Here is a 13,847-nt window from a genome sequence, read left to right on the forward strand (position 1 = left end):
ACATCTCTGGGTACATTTGAGCTCCAAAGGAGGGAAGCGTATGAACACACACATAACATCTGTTATGAGGCCAAGGATCCCCAGGGCTTACTTGCAGGCAAACCTCTTCCTCCTCCCCGCTACTATACAAACAAGGGAACGTAAATGAGTTTAAAAGGTGTGGAGAACAAGAAACACATGCTCTCTTGAAGTGACTTTCATTTCCTTTCTTCAAATACAATAGAGGAATATTTTTCTACTACAGGAAAGATTACAGCCCTAAACAGTTGCAACAGACACTGGCTGGAGGCCACGCAGTGAGAGGACTGCCGGCGGCCGTCGGGACAGTGAGCCCAGGGACAGCCCGCGCCCACCTAAGGGAGCTGGCTGTTACTCAGCCGCGCCAGCAGGAATGCAGACCCGGTGCTGCCAGAGGTTCAAATGCTGCAGAGAAGCCAGAAATTTAGATTTTTATGTAAAACCTCTAGGTTTTAAAATGTTAGTGTCTCACAATACAATGTGTGGTCCAAACAGAACACTTCGTGGGTTAGATGTGGTCTCCAAACTGTCAGTTTCCCAACCCTGGAAAGAGTTTTACTGGCCTCTTGACCAGGGGAAGAAGAAAGCCCCAAGCCCCTAGTGTGTGTGGCCAGGACCCTGGGGGGAGATTTTATGCCTTTGCCTCATTCACCTGTCACCTACGCATCCACCCTATGAACCTGCCGTCCTGGGGAAGCCGAAGCTTCTCTGGGGTGGCTCAGCTAAGAAGAGGGAAAGCAGGAGTCAAGTCCAGACCACACGGACTCCCTCTTCCTCCTTCACACAATTTCCTGTTAGTGAGCAGGAAACCTGCAAACCACAGCACTATTCATGATACCCAAAGGTGGAAACAGCCCAAGTGTCCATCAGCCGAGGAGTGAAGACGATGTCATCTGTCTCTCTACTCAATGGACTGCTCAGCCATAAAGAGGAACTGACACATGTTGCAGGTGATTGACCTTGAAAACATTGTTAGTGAGGGAAGCCAGACTCAGAACCAACATGTTTTGTAATTGTGCGCATATGTGATGCCCGGGATAGGAAATCCTCGGAGACAGAAAGCAGACTGGCGGTTGCTGGGGGCCTGGGTGGGCTGGAGAGTGACTGCCATGGGAACAGGGCTTCTGTTTGGGGTAATGAACTAGTGGTGGTGCTGACGGCTGTACAACGCTGTGCATGTGGGAAATGTCACTAATGGTAAATTTTATGTTACCTGTATTTGACCATAATTTTTAAAAAGAAGCCATAGGGTTGGGGTGGCACCTGTGGCTCAAAGAGGTAGGGTGCTGGCCCCATATACCGGAGGTGGCTGGTTCAAATTTGGCCCTGGCCAAAACTGCAAAAAAAAAAAAAAAAGAAAATCCATTGGGAGTGGGAGGCCATCAGACTTAGGGCCCCCTCTCTCTCCTTTTGAATTGAGACTGACCTTGTGCCAGGCTCTGTTCTAAGTTCCCCATGGGTATGAATGAATTTCATCCTGATAACATAATCACAGAGCATAGATAGTGGTCTCATGGGTTGCCTTGTCCACAAATCACGGGGATCTTATTAAAATACATCTTCTGAGGCAGCAGGGCTGTGTGGGCCTGGGAATTTGTATTTCCACGAGCTTCCTAGCAGTACCTATGCCACAGGTTGAGCACTGAGGGTGGATTAAGGATGAGCACAGTGGCTCGGCGCCTGTGGCTCAAGTGGCTAAGGCGCCAGCCACATACACCTAAGGTGGCGGGTTCGAATCCCCAGCCCGGGCCCACCAAACAACAATGATGGCTGCAACCCCCCAAAAAATGGCCAGGCGTTGTGGCGGGTGCCTGTAGTCCCAGCTACTTGGGAGGCTGAGGCAGGGGACTCGCTTGAGCCCAGGAGTTGGATGTTGTTGTGAGCTGTGATGCCATGGCACACTACTCAGGGGGATAGCTTGAGGCTCCGTCTCAAAAAAACAAAAACAAAAACAAAAACAAAAAGGATGAGCACAGTAAGGCTCAGAGAGCTTAACTAGCGTGCCCAAAGTCCCACACCTCTTAAGTAGCTGAGCCAACACATTTTCCTGTCTCAAAGTCACCTAAGCAAGCGGAGGAGGTGGGGAGAGAAGGAAAGAGGGAAATCAATATTCAAATGGGGCAGGGAGGTCCCCATCAGACACTACTCGATAAGAGCACACACCCTGCAGTGGTTCCCCGAGACCTTTGGGGGTAGGGATGGGGGTGGGTGAGAAACATCTTGCCATTCAGAGGGTCCTGCTCAGTACTGCTGACCAGAATCTCTGGTATTAAGGCCCAGGTAGCCATAAATTTTACAACCCCCCAGAGGAATATTCTATCATGAGCAGGGCTGAAAACCACTGGATTGTAGGGGAGCGGAGTTCCATGAGTCCTCCCATGACATGCTATTCACTCACTGGGTGGCTGTGTCTCTCTGCAAGTGTCTGCTGAACAGGGCCCCAGGTTGGTGGCAGCAATTCACAGTGGAGTTGCCAGAGAAGGCAGGGAAAGCACCAAGGATGGAGGGAACTCGGCACGTGCACAAGTCTGGCAGCAAGAGACCCTGAAGGCTTAGGCAGGGACCACTATGCTGTGGCTTGCCTAGGCTGGCTCCCTGCCCCACATGCCCATTTTCTGGCTGTAGACCTCCTTCCAGCCTGTAGCTTCCACGAGAGAAGGATGAGATGGGAAGGAGGAGGCTGTGGAGGGGAGCAAGGGAGGAGCCGAGAAGGACCTGAAGCCTCCCCATGTCTCTGAGATCTTAGACACTGGGGAGCCAGGGCCTTGTCTTGGGGATTCCTTTTTTTGGTAGCATCTGGGTCCCAGAAGCTGGCAGTGGTGGCTGGAGACAGAAATGGGGTGATCAACCATCTTGGATGTTGAGTGCTAAAACTAAAAAAGTCAAAATGAATTCCCCCTCACCCTGCTCCCAGCCTGGTCCTGGTCCCTCCAGTGCAGGCTTAGACCAGCTTCTCAAATGTCGCTGTGCACACCGATCCCCCTGGATTCTTGTTGCAATGTAGACTCTGATCCCTCGGGTCTGGGGTGGGGACTCAGGGGCTGCATTTCTAACAAATTCCAGGTGACACAGGCCCCACTGGCCCCCAGGATATACAGTGAGTAGCAATGGTTGAGAGCACCCTCTGGCTCTCTGAGAACCAGCTACTTCTGACCATAACTAGGAGAGAGAAGCTGTGGCCACCCAAAAAGCACTCCTGTATTTTCTAAGGAGAACACAAACCAGCCCCCTGTCCACTGGATTGTGCAGGCCCCAAGTCTGCAGTGAAAATCAGCTGATGAGCGTATTTTTGTTTAAAATCCACATGTCACTGGCAGACAGCGCCGGTCACAGGTACCAGCCATTTGCTTTGCCTCTCAGTTGTTTGGTCCGTTTCTTCTCCCTTTATCTCACTTCTCATCTCCCAGCAGCCTGGGTCAATGTGCAAATGAAAGATAGGCCCAGGGAAGATGAGATCGCTTGCTGGGTGGCCAGCGGGAAAGAGATTGAAATAAAGAAATTTCCCTTTCTCTCTTCCTCTCCTGAGCGAGTGGAGGCAGGTTTGTTGGAATTGTTAAAGGAACACCACTGGCATTTGAGGAATGCTTTTTCTGGAGAGCAGGAGTCTCCTCCTCCCCCATTCCCTATCTAGCTGCTGCCTAGGTAGGATGGGCTCCCAGACTGGGCAGTTCAGCACAGTGGACTTGGGTCAAATGTGGTTTCGATGGGCTTCTGCTCAGGACCTCTTCTGTAAAATGGGGATAATGACTGCACCCACAGAGTGGGACATTCCGTTTGTTCCCAGATCCATTCTCTACCCTGGGAAGTTGAATGTTAAGGATTGCATCGCTCAAGTGCCCTGCCTCTGGCTTCTCATTGGGTTGGAGGTAGCTGTTCCCTCCCTGCTCTGGGCTGCAGCTATGAGTTTCTCTCTGCAGCTCCTGCCAAGCAGATGCTTCTACAGTGTGAAGCCTGAGGGTATGTGCCAGTTAACCCTTCGTTGTCTCTCAGCTCCAATACTTGCTCTGCCAAAATGGACAGAGGTCCCTTAAGCATCTTTCTTTTACAGTGAGTGCAGTGTTCTGTTTTCTCAGTAGAGGGCGCTAGACGGACACCCGGGCTCTCTGCTCTTGTTTTTCACCCCTCCCTCAAACTCATCTCCAGGCCTGGCCAATCGGATCATCCCTTCCTTATGGCCTCACTGATTGGCTCCAGGATGGTGGTCTAAGCTGCTCCAATCAGAGTGAGCTTCAAGGTTTAGGTAGGAGCTACAAAAGATGTCTTGCTTTTTTCTGTCGGATTTGAGAATATGAGGGGCTGTGTTGCTGCAGCCACGTTGTCATCATGAGGGGAGAGTCAAGTCTTGCGCTGCCAGGAGTTGCCACGGGGAACACAACAGCGGCACTGACATGGTGGAAGTTGTGAGACGGAGAGAAATCATGACACAGTGTAGCTGCACTGGAAGCTGGCATGACCCTCAGACTTTTCAGTTATATGAACCTGTAAATATCCTCTCTCCACCCATTTCACCATATATATAGGTGCCAAAAAATGAATATGCATTTCAAGAAAGGAAAAAATCACATTAGATTTGTACTACTCAGTATATACTGACAAAAGGTGAACACAAGTCACATCGAGCACCGCTTGTAACTGCAGAAGTCAAACGTGACTTGGGTATCACAAATTTAATAGTTTTTCTTTTCTTAAACTGTGTACACGTATTTTTGGTACTGTGTGTGTGTGTGCGCGCGCACGCTTGTCTTTGTTCACCAGCCGGTTTGAGTTGGGTTTTCTGCTCTTTGAAAAAATCATAGTCCAACCTAATACAGCGGTTTTAGGAAAATAAAACACAGCAACAACAAACAAACCACTGCTGAATACTCTTGGCCAGGCACTTTGCTACATTTTCTCATTTACTCCTCTGTCTACCCTCCATAGTCCTTGGAGGAAAGTGCTGTCATTACCTCCATTTTCCAGATGTGAAAAACTATGCTCAGAGAAGTTAAGTTACCAGCTCAAGGACACCCAGCTCATATGTGGTGGCAGCAGGATCCAGGCAGCTCTAATTCTTTAAACCACTTCAAACCTTGCAGTGGAACAGATGCCAATCATCCAACCTTCTCAAGTGGCAGGGCAGTGCATCTCCGTACAGGGAATACACCCTGGTGTCACCAGGGGGGGAAGGCAGAGGTGCCATCTGTGTGCTGAGTATTTGTACAACAATGTGGTTTCCATGCATTAATTATCTAACCGCTAATGAAAAGATCTCCAAATCGTGGTTCTGCCAATTCAGTTGTAACAAAGTGGGAAACGCACTTGTAATTAACAGCTGTGCAGGCAAATGAGGAGTGAAAGTCTCTTGAAATGTTACAAAAAATAAGGCTAAAGCATATCCCTTGTTACCTTGTGAGTGCTATTAATTGATCAGACATTTTTAATTGTTGCTGTTGAGTTCTCATGAAATCATTAACAATAGTAACAAGAGTTTTTATCTGCTGCACACTTATTTAATACTACGGATAAGATTCTGTTCTTGGCTCGGTGCCTGTGGCTCAAGCAGCTAAGGCGCCAGCCACATACACCTAAGGTGATGGGTTCAAATCCAGCCCGGGCCCGCCAAACAACAATGATGGCTGCAACCAAAAAAATAGCTGGGCACGGTGGCGGGTGCCTATGGTCCCAGCTACTTGGGAGGCTGAGGCAGTAGACTCGCTTGAGCCCAGGAGTTGGAGGTTGCTGTGAGCTGTGATGCCACAGCACTCTACCCAGGGGGATAGCTTGAGGCTCTGTCTCAAAAAAAAAAAAAGATTCTGTTCTTGGTGCTTTTTATACTACTCTATTTCATTTTTATCTCATGTCACTACAGTAGGGTGGACATTCTCCTCCTCCTCCTTCCTCTTTTTCTTTTTCTACGAAGGAAGAACTACAACTTCAGAGAGGTTCACCGACTTGGCTAAGGTCACACAGCAAGAAAATGGCTTGTCCAGGAATCAAACTTGAAAGTCTCTGGCTCCAAAGCCCAAGTTTGTCCTGAGACTTGTAATATGTTTTGCTACTTTGGGTTGCCCTGCTTGCAAAAAAGTACATGCCTGTTCATTGTGGCTCAGGTTAGGACAGTTTTGTGCTCTTCTGATTCTTCTGAAGGCCAATGTGTCTGGTTGGACAGAGTGCTAAGGTAGCTTTAAGACATTCTTACTGTTGAGGGTGTCTTGCTTGATAGGCCAAATAGCTAGATGCTAAATTTCACAGAACCTTTCCTGGACATCTCATTCAGGTTCAGGTATGTATTAGACAGCAAAAATGACAGAAACTCAAGCCTTACCAATTTAAGTAAAAAGGGAACTTTCTGGATTGCATGAATGAAAAAGGGATGGCTTCAGGAACTGCTGGATCTAGGAGCTCACTGTTGTTACAACCCAGCTCTTGTCTTTCTTCCTTGGTTCTATTTCCACTGTGTTAGCTCCGTTCTCAGGCTCCCAGCAATCTACTGCTCAGGTTTATATTCACAGGGGAAGAGAGAGGGTATTTTCTGACATGGCCTATAAAAATCCCAACATCATTCTGAGGAAGGAGTCCAGGACTGTGTGCTCCAGGACCCAAGCTCCCACATTTCTGTTCTACCCTCAGCTCTTGTCTTTTATCCCTGTGGTCACCTAATGGTCTGAGAGGGCTCATGGCAAGCCAGCAATCACACCTGTGTTCCAGTAACAGGAGAATAGACGAGGGCCATTCCTCCCTTTTGAAAGGCCTTCTTAGAGTCTCTTGCAAGGCTTTGCTTACATCTTGCAGGTCAGAACTTGTGCATCTGGTCACACCTAGCTGCACAGGGGCCAGGTCTTCATTCTCAGTGGTACTGTGCCTGGAGGAAACTATCCTAGGAGGAAAGGGAAGGTGGGTGCCGGGGGACAGCTGCAGCACCCACTAAAGGTGGTGGTCAGCGTGTGGCTGGGCCACCGTCACTCCTCCTTTGTGAAATCGGTGTTGTGGAAAGAGCTCTGGATCGCTAATTCCAGCCACTAATGGGCTATGTGGCTGTGCACATGTGGCTTTGCCTGGGTGCCTGCATTTCTCCGACTATAAAGTGGGGTAATAATCATGTCACGTGAACACACTCCTGGCTGTAGGCAGAGAATGCCTGACTAGGAGTAGGGTGACCAACTCATCTCGGTTTTCCTGGGACTTTTCTGGCTTTTGCACTGGATCCTAAATGCTAAATGAAGCATTCTAGTCACCCTTTCGGTCCTGAGATGGTTGGTCACTGCAGTCAGCAGTAGTGGTAATAATAAAGACAGGTATTTCCTCGGGGGGTGGGGGCAGTCTCTGGATGAGTTTGGCAGCTCAGTGCTGTCTTCATGGACCCGGGCAGGCTGGGTTCCATCCTGACATTTGCCGTGTGCTGGTCACAAGCATGGTCACCCAGCTCCACTTCCTGCTGTCCTGGGTCAGACTCCCTGGAAGCAGGGGCTGAGGTGGGGATTCAGGTGCACGTTATTTATTGAAGGTGAAGGAGGCAGGTGTGGGCAGGGGGAAAGTGAAGTAAATGTGTGGTTTCAGCTGGAGGTTAGCTGCAGCCTGTCCCATGGAGCTCTGAAGCATGCACAGCGTGCAGGGTGAGATCTACCTTGGGGTAGGGCCTGAGGACGGGCACCCGCCTGTCAATCAGTCATTGCCATGAGTGGCTCTGAGCGGGAGGGGGTGATCTCCCAGGAGCTCTGCATGCTGTGGCTCCAATTTGGAGAGGGGCTGCTGTGAGTCACGACAGCACAGCAGTTGGGGGCTTAGGCACATGGTGGGGGGATACCCACGGCACCTTCCACCCCTGTCCTCCCTCAGCAGCATCTAGGGCAGAAAGGGGAGAAGAGGGCCGATTTCCTCAGCAGTCTCTGCCCTACCTACTTCCTCTGGGGTCTCATTAGCCAGGACTGGGTCACATCCCGTCCCTGATGACTCAGAAGCTGGTGAATTACATCGGTTGTTGTAAACTCTGCGACTGGGCTCACTGAGACCTGGTACAAAGTTGGGGGTCAGCTTTTGCGGAGGCAACTGGCAGTGACTGACCCCTCACCAGGCTGTCATGAAGTCTGAGCACAGATCACAACTCTGCAGACACAAGTCATCCTTAGTCCTTTCCCCCCTAGATCTTTCTGTGGTCCCCACAGGCAAATATGTTAGAATCATAACAGAGGTGGACTTGTGTTCCCGCTGGGCCACTCTCACAACTCTCCTGGAGCCTGCCTTGAAATTCTGGGCAAACCCTGGCTGTTGCCTTGGCTTTGCAGATAAGGCTGATAGGTCTATGCTTAGTCTTTACTAGAAGCGTCTAACCTTAGCATCTGGAGCTTTGCTCTCTGGCCGGGCCTTCCATTGATCCTCTGTTGAAAGCGAAGCACAGCTCAGCAGCCTGGATGGGATGACAGTCAAGCGTGAGGGTGGCAGATTAAAGGTATGGTGGCATTCCCACCAGGCCCCGCTCTTCCCCACAACCATCTCTGGGCACCTTGGTTGACTGTCACTGCTGAGTAACTTTTCTGACAATTGCAAAAGACCCCAGAGCATCTACATGCAGACATATCCCATTTATTCAATCTTTATGGAGAAACAGCCTCTGTCCATTTAGCAGCCATCTGGCCGCCTGCTAATGGCCTTGTCATTTAGACAATGAGTCTGAGCACTTCTTGGTTGGGTCCCATCACAGAATAACAAATGTGGTGGAATAACAATAGCCACCAAGTAGCCCAGACCCCCCCCCCCATGCCTACCACCTTTCTTTTCTTTAAAAAAGAAGGCCAGTTGGTGACTTTAAATTTATTTCAACAAAGTGAGGTCCCTACTCTGAGCCAGGCCCTGTCAACAGACAGAACCAGACTCAGTCCTGAGTCCAAAAGTTGGACTTTTATAGGTCATTGGAGCAAGCGGCATGTTTTGAAAAGAAACCAAAAAAATCTTTCGGGCTCTGTTTTACGGTTTGCAGACCCAAGTCTCACTGTATCTTTTAAGCATTTGTTTCAAAATACAGGGATATTGATGGAAGACTCACGTGGAGGAGGCTGTTTCCAGGCAGAAATCATTAGGTGATTGTAGGGGGAAGGTGGTTTGCCTGCCACAATTGTGGCATCAGTAAGCAGCATGGATCTTAACAACATCCCTGCCACCATACAGAGCAGTGTTTTTCAACTTTTTTAATCTCTTAGCACTCTGGAACCTATAGTTAAACTTCCACAGCACACTTAAATTATGTTGATCCAAAAAAAGTGAAAGAGAGAATATACTAACAGTGCTTTGAACTTCTTTGGAAAATAATTTAATTAGTGGTCTTTAAAATTTTTTGCAGCACACCTAAGATCCTCTTGTGGCTCACCAGTGTGCCATGGTACATGGATCGAAAGTCACTGATACAGGTGAACAAATACCGCTGATACGTGTGTGAGTTGTTTGTAGGGCTCTGTATTGAAGTAAGGGGTTCACGTTCATCCTGCAAATATTTCTAGGTGCTATCCTAGATGGAATGCTGATGCGAAGGTCTCTGCCTTCACAGAGCTGACCATCAACTGGGGAGAGAAAAACCATGATCAAATAAATACATAGTATGGCTGTTAAAAAGGGTTTTAGAGAAGGATAACGCAGGGTTAAGGGGGCCAGGTGTTTTTAAAGTATAGGTTTTATTTTGTTTAGGTTTGGTGAGGCCAGCAAACCAGGAGATGACTGCCATTGAAAAGATAGATACTTTGTGGTTCATGCCTGTAGCTCAGTTAGGGCACTGGCCACATACACCAGGGCTGGAGGGTTTGAACCCGGCCTGGGCCTGCCAAACAACAATGACAACTACAAAAACAAAATAGCCGGCTTTGGGGCTGTACAGCCCAGCCTGTAGTCCCAGCTACTTGGGAGGCTGAGGCAAGAATTGCTTAAGCCCAAGAGTTTGAGGTTGCCGTGAGCTTTGACGCCACTGCACTCTACCGAGGGTGACATAGTGAGACTCTGTCTCAAAAAAAAAGTTTGTTACTGGTAGTTCCCAAGGGATGGCAGCATGCCACACCATGGGAGGGGGGACATGTGGGGAGACACTGAAGGCAGTTAGGAGGTGGGGGGGAACATGGTCATGGGCGAGAGCCTTTACTGTGGCTTCTGTGGAAAGGAATGGGCACCAGGCAGGGTAAACAGGCTTAGGATTGGCTAATTTGACTAACTTCAGCAGGCTGTGGGTGTGGAGGCTGCCCCTTCTTGTCTGGCATCTGGCCCTGGGGTGATTAGGGCAGGTGGACAATGAGATGGAGTGTGAGAACCCAATAAAGGATGTGGGGATGGAGTGGGCTCTGGGTTGCTGTGTCGCATAAAAAAGGTGAGTTCCAGGTGACTTGCTTGCTCTCTCTAGGAACTGGCTAACCCTGGCAGGGGCAGCAAGGTCTCAGACATCAGAGCATCTGCATACAGAAAATAAAGGCCTGGTTAATACCCTGGGGCCATGCTGGGAGTGTGGTCTTTATGCAGAGCTGGGGGAAGAGTCAGAGAAATCTGGTTTAAGTAGCATTTATTTCAGCAGAGACCTGGTGAGCAGAGTGAGGGGTGTGGGTCTGTCTTAGGGAAGAGTCTTCCTGGCACAGGGAGTGGCAAGGCCCAAGGCAAGGGCCCTGGGGTGGCCTGTGTTTGGTCTCTTCAGTGAATAGAGAAGGGGTTGGTGTAGCTGGAAAGAAGACCAGGTCAGGGAGGTAAGGCCAAGAGAGGCTCTGGCTGGGCCTGTGTGCAAGGTGGAATGTCATGGGTGGGCGTGGGCAGGGCTCCGAGCAGAGGATGAATGTGACCTGACTTGGGTTCTGTCAGGGTCCTGCTGCTGGTGCTGGACAGATTGGGGGAGGTGGAGGGGGGCAGGAGATGGTTAGAAGCTCCCAGGACAATCTAGATGGGCGAGGACAGGAGGAGCAGGAAAATGGTCAGACCCTAGGCATGAGCTAACAGGACCCAAGGAGAAGAGGCAAGGGAAGAGAGCGAGAGCTGGGAGGACCGGGGTCAGCAGCAGGAAGACAGATGAGAGGCCATTTTAGCCCATGGTGACCGAGTGAAAACCACTCCGCTGTCCTTCTCCAATCTCCTCTGGCTCCTCACCCCTCTGCCATCCCACATGTGTGGAAATATTTCACTCACTCACTTTTCTTTCCTTCTATCAGATTGCCAGCAACTCCAGGGCAAGGACTGAGTCCGGTTCTGTCTGTTGACAGGGCCTGGCTCAGAGTAGGGACCTCAGAAATACACATCTGGGATTCCTCCCTGGACACATCCCAGCAGGGAGCTGCTTACTGACTGTCCCCTCTGCTTGGGTGGCTGCCTCTCCCCCTCCTCCAGGTCTCCACAAATTCAACCCCACCTGCTCAGTGAGTCCTTCCCTGACCACACCATCTGAAGTGGCTGTTCTCCACCTCTGTCCCCTGGTTCCTGGTAGCCAGGTCACCCCTGTGCTCACCAACAGCAGAGATTCTTTCTTTCAATTCACAGGCTCACCATCTCTCTCTTGCCATTGCTGTGTGGATCCCATGAGGGCAGGGACCGGGTCGGACTCTGCTATAGACTCTCCCCACTCTCACCCTCTCAGTGGCAGAGGCACCTGTGCCCCAGCAGCTCTGGGCTTAGGTGCCAAAAGTCCCACCTGTATTTCTTTGGAGATGTGCCCCTGGCCAATTAGGGCTGTCTTCCCAGGACATACCAGGGTTCATGGGACATAAGTAAGTCGAGGAAGGCTGCATCATACAAGTGGAAAGACAGATCCTATCTTTATTTAAAATCCTGACATTTCATCCATCATGGAATCTTTTAGCATTAATTTTGACTTAAAAATATATTGCATTCAATTATGATTTATCTTGATTACTAAGTTTTTTGGTTCCCTCTTAGATTTGTGCTGGAGGCAAGTGCCTAGCTTGCCTCACCCTTGGTCTTGGACCTGTTCAGAAGTAGGGCTGAGAATCTGTATTCTCACTTAAACCCTTCCTTCTCCCTTCCCCCACCTGTGAGCCCTGGAAAAGTGGGGACCTAAATCAGAGATGGAGGATAACGTGTGACCACAGGTGGTGGTTGCCTATAGTCCCAGATACTCTGGAGGCTGAAGCAGAGGATCACTTCAAGAAAAAAAGTTGGTCACAGAAGCAGATTGTTAGGTGTCTACGAAGCATCCCAGCTTCTTAATTAGGGCTAGGTGTAGTATATTCCCTCTGAACTAGGGTGACTATTCCCTCTGTCCCTCTAGTGAGGTCTCAAGAGGTGCCTTAAGCACATGCCTCTGTCTTGGCCACCAGGGTGGATCAGAATCTTGAAGATGACCCAGAAATCCTGCCCACTCAGTGACCCCAGCCTCTGCCCTAGTTCTTGGCTCCCTCTTCCACCCCGAATGCCCTTTGCTTCCCTGCTCTCCTGAGCGTTACAGGGCCCCACTTTGTAATCTTTTCTGTGCCACATTTCTGTCTGTTTAGCATTTCCTATTGCCTCCTGACTTTCATAGCCACTTGTGAGGGGAAGAAAAGGTCATTCCATAAATCTCAGGTATTATGACGATGATGGCAATGTCCCATTACTAGGACACCCACTGGGCTGGGGAAGGTAGCGCTAATTAGTCGGAAAACTTACTTTTCAGGCATGAGTCACTGGAAGCAGGTATCAGGGGAGCCTTTAATGAGGCTCCCGTGACTTGGATGATATTTCCATGGTGCTCCAGCATGGTAGACCATGCTGAGATAGCTGTGGCCTCCCCACCCGAGAGAGAGGAAATGAGGCACACAGAAGACCTGGCCTCCAATGTTAGAAATGAATGCCTTTTGTGTTCCGGCCCCCTTTCCTGTTTCCCTTCATTCATTCATCCTGTCAGTGTGTGTTTATTGAGCACCTACTAGGTACAGGCCCTATGCTGGGTGCTGGGAGCCAGTGGTGAGTCGTGAGCCAGTGTAGACCATCTTCCTCATGCAGGAGACAGACCATAACTGAGCATCAGGGAACTATATGAGGCCACTTCTGGCTTGATGAGTCGAGGTAGGGTAGGGGGAGAGAATGGTGGTGGTGCTGTGGGTTCCTTAGAGATGAGGCCTCTCTAGGAAGGTGCAGGAAGAAGCCAGCCATTCAGCATTCTTCAGCAAGGGCACTCCCAGCAGGAGGGTCTGCAGGTGTGAAGGCACAGAGATGGGAAGGGGCTGGGCTTATTGGGAGAGCAGATTGGAGGCCCATGGGTCTGGGTGGAGAGAGTGAAATAGCAGAGGTGGGAGCGGAGGTTGGAGAGGGGAGGGCTCAGATCACACCAGGCATTTGGTTTATTCTCAAGTAATGCACAGCCACCGACAGTTCAGGCAGGGAAGTGATGTGATCAGATTTGTTTTAAAGTTTGCTTTCTGCTGCTAGGCTGAGGGCATGGGCTGTGGCCGAGACAGCGAGGGCTTGGTGTGAAGAGAGCCATGCTGCCATGTCTGTGAGTGTGAGGACAGGCTTGTGACTTTGACCTGGGTGTGAAGCCCTTTCCCCAAGTCTGTCACCATGAGGCGTCAATCCCTGCCAGCTGTGGCAGAATTGCTCTACTGTGGGTCACGTGCACTATAGGAACTCTGGGAGCTGCTTGGGGTCGGGCGGGATGCTCTGTAGGTCTTTGTAGGCACAGAGGGTCTTCAGACAGTGCTTCTCAGGTGGCTCAGGGAACCATGGACCACTTTCTTCAGTGGTTCTCAACCTTTCTAATGCCATGACCCTTTAATACAGTTCCTCAGGTTGTGGTGACCCCCAACCATAAAAGTATTTTCATTGCTACTTCATAACTATAATTTTGCTACTGTTATGAATTGTAATGTAAATATCTGATATGCAGGATGGTCTTAGGCGAC

This window comes from Otolemur garnettii, unplaced genomic scaffold (assembly GCF_000181295.1).
Source record: "Otolemur garnettii isolate 467f Iridium unplaced genomic scaffold, OtoGar3 scaffold00023, whole genome shotgun sequence".
NCBI lineage: Eukaryota > Metazoa > Chordata > Mammalia > Primates > Galagidae > Otolemur > Otolemur garnettii.